A 7,121-nucleotide genomic window follows, 5' to 3' on the forward strand; every position below is an offset into this window, starting at 1 on the left:
GTAGAGAATTCAACTTTTTTAAAAAGTCGTAGATGCCTATCCTGGCATGATCTTCTTTCCTGAAGAATGTACCTGACAAAATAATGTCTCTCACCTACAAGACCTTGAGTCCATAGAATATATGTATTTTTTGGCCCTGGGGAGATTATCAAAAGAGAGCTAATTCTAGAATTACGTATTATTTTTTAAATAAATAACTGCTTAACAGTGTGAAAATGTTTTCACAGTTTGAGTCTATTTATCAATTGCTTTTCCACAGAGACTGAAGTTCATTTAGGTTTGAGTTTTCTTTCTTTTTTTTAATACCTAGCCTTCAAAGAATTAGAATTTGCTTTTAAGATAAAAAGTGTGCTGCAGGCCAAAAGCGGGCAGTGCAACATACTCTTGCATTGTAATGAAAAGACAGCCTCGGAATTTGCTCTCTGGGGACCTGGCATGCTGCTCGTCCTGCTGCTGCTGAGGGAAGGGGCATTGTGGTGGCAGAATTGGCTGTCCCAGAAGAAGAAAGCATCCCAGTCCGTGGAGCTGCTCCACTGCAGCCCGCTTTTCTCGTGTTTCTGAAGTCTATCTTCTAAGAGAGAGCTGACATCCACTTCTGCTTTTATCATCTGAGTCTGCGTTTCTCTTAGAAAATGGCAAGGATGGAGGGTGTATGTGCTGAGTGAATGTCAGGATGATAAGCTTTGCAATGATTGAAAGGACAAAATTCACAACAGAGAGCAGCTAAAGGAAGAGAAAGAACAAATGAGACCAAGGGGAAAATGGTTTTCAAATTGACCCTTCCTTATCGTAACCCAATTCATGACATCCTGATGAAGACATTTGTCCACCCAAAAGTGCTGGTGCTTCTAAAAATTCCCAGCACAGGATAAAACTGTCAGCACCTGCCTCAGACTCAGGAGTCGGGAAAGACCACAAGCAGGAAAGAGACTTAAATGCACAGTGTGAGCATTTTAGTGACAAAATTTGTTCTCTTAGTTAATTTGTTGAATTGAAGGATTGCAAAAGAGATATATGGTGTCTTTAAATAGTATTGGCTGAATATTCATTTAACAACAATAATTGGATGATTGACTAAGTAAGAAGAATCACATTTGCTCTTTGAAAGACATTTGGCATATATTTGGTCTTATCCCAAAAGCATTTTGATTCCCTCCCCACCCCCCCCCCTCGCCCACCATTTTGGTCCTTGATGCTTTAAAATCTCAAATAAAGTTGATCCTTAGCATTAGAGTGTGTTAGGATCACAATGGACAGAGACCCTGAACAACGGAACAAAGAAGGGAGGAACACAGAACAGCATGGGGGGAAAAAATTATGGAAATTTTCCACCCGTTGACTAGATACACCCTCATGCAAACAAAACTTCTGAGCTAATGCTTTATTTTACAAAAATGTGATAAAACACTTGATAAGCCCTGAGAGGACAAGTAATAGTTTTGTTCTATGTGTTGTTTTTTTTAATCCACCAAAATCCACACGCAGAACTGTTGAAGGGAAAAACCTTTGGTCATATCTGTTTCCAAATGCTATTTCCTCTCCTGAGCCCCAGAAGTGTGAGTGGCTGTCAAAAGTGAGAGGCTGTGTGTCAGCAGCTCTGATCCCGCATCTGCCCTGTTCTGGCCATGTCCGCTGCCACCACTAACTGGCCAGCTCTGGCAGGAGGCTGGCGGCTGGGTTGTTGCAGGCACGTTTCTCTGGCCGTCCCCCAGCTCTGCAGTTTGCTCTGCATCGCTCAGGAGAAGTCAGAGTGAGGCAGAGGCAAGCCTCTCATGAGCTTTTTTCCTTTGCCTCCAGTGGTCTGTGATGGGAGCCAAATGACTGATGTCCCCTGAGAATACTGCCCTTCTTCTTCCCTCAATACCACCTCTTTGAACAACTTTGTAAAAAAAAAAAAAAAAAAAAAAAGTCTGCATATTTTTATGATCACGATACTAAAATAAGATTGCTTCATTTTTAGTATGAAAATTTAGTATCAAGTCCTTAATATTAAGCACTTGAATATGCCAAATATGATCTTAAAAATCTGGCTATTAGATAAGCGGCCTTTTCCCTAAAAATGATGTAACTCTTCTCTTGCATTTTCTTTGGTACATATTTGACTTTCAACCGCCGGGCCCAAGAACAGCAGCTATTTATTTGTGGCCCAGTGTGATATGTGACTTTGGTGCTTTACAGCTTTCACAGAGATTTCACACAAAAGTAATCTCAATGGGCCCTCCAATAAACCTGTAATGGTATTTCTACTACCATTTCTCATAGAAGAAAAGGAGAGTAATACTAGAGGCCCAGTGCACAAAATTCATGCACAGGGGGGTGGGGTGTGTCCCTCAGCCCAGCCTGCACCCTCTCCAATCTGGGACCCCTCAAGGGATGTCCAACTGCTCGTTTAAGCCCGATTCAGGTGGGATCGGGCCTAAACGGACAGTCAGACATCCCTCTCACAATCCAGGACTGCTGGCTCCCAACCACTCGCCTGCCTGCCTTCCTGATTGCCCCTAACTGCCCTCCCCTGCAGGCCTGGTCCACCTCAACTGCCCTCCCCTGCGGGCCTGGTTGCCCCCAACTGCCCTCCTCTGCTGGCTTGGTCACCCCTAACTGCCCTCCCCTGCAGGCCTGATCGCCCACAACTGCCCTCCCCTGCTGGCCATCTTGTGGTGGCCATCTTGTGTCCACATGGGGGCAGCCATCTTTGACCACATGGGAGCAGCCATCCTGTGTGTTGGTGATGGTCAATTTGCATATTACTCTTTTCATAGATAGGATAGCCAAGGTCACTGTGCACTTCAGTGATGGAACTAGATTACAACAGAGTCATCTATCTAGAGTTTCTTTTAAATATATTTTTATTGACTTCAGAGAGGAAGGAAGAGAGAGAGAGAGAGAGAGAGAGAGAGAGAGAGAGAGAGATGCATCAATGATGAGAGAGAATCACTGATCAGCTGCCTTCTGCATGCCCCCTACTGGGGATCGAGCCCAAAACCTGGGCATGTGCCCTTGACCAGAATCCAACCCAGGACCTTTCAGTCCTCAGGCTGACGCTCTATCCACTGAGTCAAACTAGCTGGGCTAGAGGTTTTTGTTTTTTAATCTATTTTATCACACCAAGCTATCTTTATGAAGGAAAGATGCATACATCTTTATAATTGAACATTCCAGTTAAATATTTGCAAAATTATAGCCATGGTTTGCTGGTCTCAGTAGGTATCAACTTTTTTGATAGTTCCATATTCTCTTTTTTTATCATCATTATCATTTTCTTCCCTATCCATCATCCCCTATTTAACATTCATAAAAGTAATAACATTCTCTTCTATCTCTCCTCTCTTCTTTCCACCCCTGTCTCTCTTTCTCCTTTTTCTCTCCCTATTTATCCTTCTCTCTGTTCCAATCTCTTTCAGAATCTCCTCAGGTGAGGATTATAAAAAAAGAAATTGTTATTACAATTTCAAGCTTAGTTCTCATATATTCCAGTCATGTGTTACTTTCAGTACCCAAAGAGCAAGAGAGACAGAGATAGAGATAGAGATAGAGATAGAGATAGAGATAGAGATAGAGATAGAGATAGATAGATATCATTGATCAGTTGAAACTCAAAACCCAGGTATGTGCCCAGATTGGCAATTTTTTCTGTACACATGAGGAAGCTCAACAAACTGAGCCACTCCAGCTGGGCATAACAATATCTTATAATTTCTATGGATCTCTGTTTTTATATTTGCAAATATTTTGCTAGAATAATGATTTTCCTGCAGAAATGAAGAATAGAAAATGGCAAATGTAATCTTCGTGCTAATTTTTTAAAAAATGTATATGGTTAAACAGTTGAGAGCTACTTAATTTATAGGTTTTCTTATTTTAAGTTACAGATACAGTGATCAAACACAGATCTTTTTTTCTGTCTTTAAGTCAAATATTTAGTGATTTTGTTTTTATAGTTGTTTCCATTAGCCTCATCAATAAGCCATTTTTAATATGAAATGCCAAGACAGATTATCCAAAATATAGGGAAAAAAATCAGGATTTTAAGATGGTCCCCTCTTCACCATTATTGTCTGATAATTTTTCATAGTGACATTATTATTTTTAAACTAAAATCTAACAGTCAGCAAAACAACAAGCAAAGGAATAAAAAGATGAGGTGGTCATTCTAGAAATCTTTTTTTTTGTTGTTTTCTTTTTCAGGCTAAGGGGTGCCAGTGTACTGACTAGAAATGAACTGCGTTTAGATCATATCTACAAAGGTTTCCCCTAGGATGAAGCCCTTATTTAGCTAAACCCATGGTCTGTAGACACAGCTGCAAAATCAGCAAACATCATTCATCATCTCTACTTCTGCACTTCTCTCACCAACAAAATTATAGAAACCTATATTTTTAGTAAACTTTAATTGCAAGTTTAATTTGATATTTATTTATTTTAAAAGCAGTTTACTGGACTGATTATACAAATCTAAAATGTTTCTAAAGATAGAAATAAACTTTCATCAGGAATAAATAGGATTTGCAAAAGAAGACAGCCTGTCAGAAAAAAAAGAAAGAAAAGTAACAAAATCAGGCTTCCAGGCTCTTCTACCTTTAATGTGAAAATGAATATCATGAAGGATGACTTTGGACACCTATTGAAAAATGCATATCAAGCAACAGATGTATAATTTATGGAACTGATTGCTTTAAGCAGAGAAGCTTCAAAATGAGTATTTGCAACTCAGGTTGTTCTCATGAGGCAAACATATGCTAATTATTCAGAACTGAGACCTGATCATGAAATATACAACACAAAGGAAAAGACACTTAAAAAGTGTTTGAGAAGTATTCTACCACTCTCAGAAATATTTACTTGCCTTTTTTTGTAAAAAGAGATCAGATGGCTGTTAATACCCTTGAAAACTTCAATAGATGGTGAGATTTGAACTATAAAGTTCTTTCATGAAACTGTGGTGGACATTCCTGTGGTGCTGAATCCAAGCTTTGCTGGCTCAGTGGATGGATGTATCAGCCAGAGCTGATAAATGTCCTCTCAGCCAGACTCAATACATGAAGAGGACAGTGGCTTATTTCTTTTATGAAATAGAGCCACAACAGACTCAAGATCAAAAGCCTAACATTAAAGATTTATAACACAGAATTAGCACTGTCAGATTTATATTATGTCCAAAAGAACTGGGTTATAAAAGCCAAGTCATGTGTTGTCAGCAGCCTGAGGTATGCAAGGAAATTCTCCCATGAAGGCAGGCCCTTGCAAAAAATGTCCTGAAATGGAATCTGATACCTGTTAGTACAAAAGTATCTTGAATGTTTTTAACTGGTAGGAGGAGGGCATGGGAGAAGGGCTGTCTCTAAAGTAACTAGAGCCCTTCAATCACATGCAGGAACTGCTGATTAAAAAATACACACACAAAAAACAAAAAATACCAAAAAAGTACAGATAAAATGTCACAGCAAATCAAGTTTGAGCATGCTAAGCCAAGTTTTCACTCCTATAAGAACAAGGAGTTTCAAGGAGAGATATTCTAGGCTTTTCAAATGTTTTACAAAGAGCATCTTATTTCCTGCTGTTGTTTTGTTTGTTTAGTGTTCACTTTAATGTCTCCTTTGAAAGAGATAAGTTTTCTCTCATTTAAAAAGAGAAATAATCCTCAAGTGGAGAATGCATAAGATAGAGTAGAACACTTTATAAGTGAATTAACTACTAGTTACAAGCAGTAGCAACTTACATGGTTCTCAAAAATATAATTTGGAGCAAAAACAAGTCACAGAATATCCTATATAATAAAAGTCTAATATTCTAAGTGTACAGTCATCCAGTCATCCATTCAACCAATCAAAGCATACCATGGTAATGATATGCTAAGGCCGTTGAACTGTTAGTTATGACATGCACTGACCACCAAGGGGCAGACGCTCTGACTGGTAGGTTAGCTTGCTGCTGGGATCCAGTGATCAGGACTGAGCAAGATGGGCTGGACATGCCCTGGAACCCTCCTGTGATCCCTCCCCGGCTGGCCAACCTCCCACGTCCCTCCCGGGCCCTGATCATGCACCGGTGGGGTCCATTGACCTGGCCTGTGCCCTCTTGCAGTCCAGGACCTCTCCGGGATATCAGAGAGCTGGTTTCAGCCTGATCCCGCAGACCAGGCCAAGGGACCCCACTGGTGCACAAATTCATGCACTGGGCCTCTAGTATATAATATGATTCCATCTATACAAAGGACAAAAGTAGGTAAAAATAAATTATATATTTAAAGGAATTGATATGTAGAGAGTAAACTATAAATAATAGCAAGAAACAACTAACAAAATTCAGGATTATTGTTTCATGGAATGAAACAATAGGAGAGAGGGACATGTAATTAAGGAAGATATTGTGAGGGTAGGGTGTCACAAATACTGTCAATGCTCTATTATTTCTTCTCTGGTGGTGAGCGCCTGAATATTCATGTTATTATTATTCTTTAAACTGAGTATAAATATTATCATATACTCTTGTAAATGTATGACTCTCAAATTTTATTTTTTTTAAGACTTGGGTCAATTTTTATCATCTCAGGTCATTTCTTGAAATCCTGACATTTCTATCTTCTGAAGGTAGCCTTCACCCATAAATATCTTTGAAACTAAAGAGGCAGAGTTTCCAGACCCACAATCAATGTTTCCATTGATTGGAAAAATTAAACAAGTACAATAAAAATCAGAAAAAAAATCCATGATTGAATGATTTTTAAAAGTTGGCACCCACATATTACCTGCAATGATCTGAGACTCAAGACCTTTTATCAGCTGAACCCAATCTTTCTAAACATATTTCCAAGGACTTCCTTCTGGGACTTTTTACCTAGTTAAATATGATTCCCTGAGCATGACTTACATTTTCCATCCTTGTGCTTTGATTATCTCATTCCAGCTACCTACATTTCTCACCCTCTTGATGACTAGCCATCATAGTTTGACCTCTTCTGGGAAACCACCGTGATAACCTTATAACTCAGCCTGAAATGCTCTGGCCTTTTCCTGAACTATTTAACAACCGCTTATTTCATTCTTCTAGCAGTTAACCTTGTGTGCCTTGTAACACCTGTATCTTCGCCAACCAGATTCCTTTTCCTCCTCGGCACAGAGCTG

The sequence above is a fragment of the Eptesicus fuscus genome, chromosome 10, assembly GCF_027574615.1.
Source record: "Eptesicus fuscus isolate TK198812 chromosome 10, DD_ASM_mEF_20220401, whole genome shotgun sequence".
In the NCBI taxonomy this organism is placed as follows: domain Eukaryota; kingdom Metazoa; phylum Chordata; class Mammalia; order Chiroptera; family Vespertilionidae; genus Eptesicus; species Eptesicus fuscus.